General features: G+C 26.2%; 1 protein-coding gene across 2 annotated transcripts in view; it reads right to left on the reverse strand.

Annotated features, from left to right (window-relative positions):
- LOC107882160 (fatty acyl-CoA reductase wat) overlaps positions 1–1,795 on the reverse strand; it is a 17,972-nt gene that overhangs the window by 6,977 nt on the left and 9,200 nt on the right. The gene's annotated exons all lie outside the window — the stretch shown is intronic.

Consider the following 1,795-nt stretch of genomic DNA (forward strand, 5'->3'; position numbering starts at 1 on the left):
GAATTAATCCAAAAAAATTTAGATCAAATCCAAATTTATATCAGAACCAAAGTTATTCATCTGCGTCAGTTCTTCCTTTTATAGACCCCATATACGTATATATTATACAAACGTGTAACGGATAGTAACCGTTTACTCACAACACATAAATATCATTATATATGAACAGGGCTGTGAATTTAATGCATTTGCATGTTTTTTTTGTTATACTGTATAATAAAATGGATTCGGCCAAAATTTGTTTTGACTTATTTATAGTTCAAATACCAAATCTTATTTTGCATATTTTTGCATATTTCATGGGTTAGGGCATATAAATGCATGTTTTAATAATTATTTTGTATAAATGCTTTTTTTCGTAATATTTATATTTTTTCGGTCAATCTATTCTAAATTGATATTAAAATATTAAATTTATTTGTATAAACTATGACTCTTATAGTTTCATGGAAACTATTCTATTTTTACTCGAGTATTTAACTTGTATTATCGACTTTTGCCCTATTGAAGTCGAGATTAAACAGTTCTTAACAAAACCAAAAGATTTCAAAAAATATGTAATATTTCAAAAATATTAACTGGCGAAAAAAACAATGTAGGTTTGAATATACCTACCAGAAGATTAAACCAGTAGCGACATGACGTACCTATTTCAAGTTTGCCCCAATAATTTCGTCAGACGTAGAACGCTTCTTTTCTTTATATAAAACTTTGTTGGCACCAAACATGAGGTCTTTCGAGTATGAAAATCTAAAGAAATTATTGATTGTACAATGCTACAATGCAATAACTAGATCTTGTATACTACGAAGATCAAGACTAGTCAAGCCCAAAAATCATATACTCATATCAGCTATATCAATATGTAACAATACTAATAATTAAACTAAAACTAATAAACAATTATAATGAAAACAAATTAAAATAAAAGTTACATTTTTGTGGTTTTTTTGCATATTTTTGAAAAATAAGAGCATATTTTAAGAATTTTTAGATCATATTTTTATGCATATTTTTTCAGTTTTTAGTGCTTATATGCATGCATATTTAATAGTTTTTTAGTGCAATAAATTCATAGCCTTGTATATGAATAGTTAAATTTGGCATAAGCGATTAGGTAAACGACCTCCTTAAACAATTTTGCAATAGTCAAATTGCAAATACGCAAACACAACAAAAGGTTAAAGGGTTAATCATAAAAGAATGGTAGGAATTTGAATTTAACAGAAGCCCACGGTATGATTTGTACGAAAAAACATAGGATAACGTACGCTCATGACCCGAAAACGGACGTGAGGTTTACAAAATGTATATTTAATACTATGGTTGGCAAGCAGGGGTACGTTAATTTTATAAAATATTTCAACTAAGGAAATGAGGTGGCTTATCGAACAAATTAGTAAAATAATTGATCTGAATGTCTAAATTTTAAACAATACTACTAGGAAGAGAAAACAGGGAGTAAAAATAATAATAGTAAAATTTGTGAATAAAGTATAAAAATAATAATTTGAATGAGTTTGATTACAGAATATAAAACAAATGGAAATAAGATTAAAAATCAGTATGATCAGTGGTCCGTTGTTATATCCCGGACAAATTAAGGAATTTATATTATATTGGAATATTAACACTAAGATAAGATTATTATTGTAAAACTAAAGAGAAATATTGTTAAAATACTAACGTAAATAAAAACTGATTGTAATGTATACATATTATAATAATTATAATATATTGTGGATTGTACTTTGTATCTTTGGTAATAATAATTGACAAATGTAACAAGAAATAT

Source organism: Acyrthosiphon pisum, chromosome A2 (genome assembly GCF_005508785.2).
Source record: "Acyrthosiphon pisum isolate AL4f chromosome A2, pea_aphid_22Mar2018_4r6ur, whole genome shotgun sequence".
NCBI lineage: Eukaryota > Metazoa > Arthropoda > Insecta > Hemiptera > Aphididae > Acyrthosiphon > Acyrthosiphon pisum.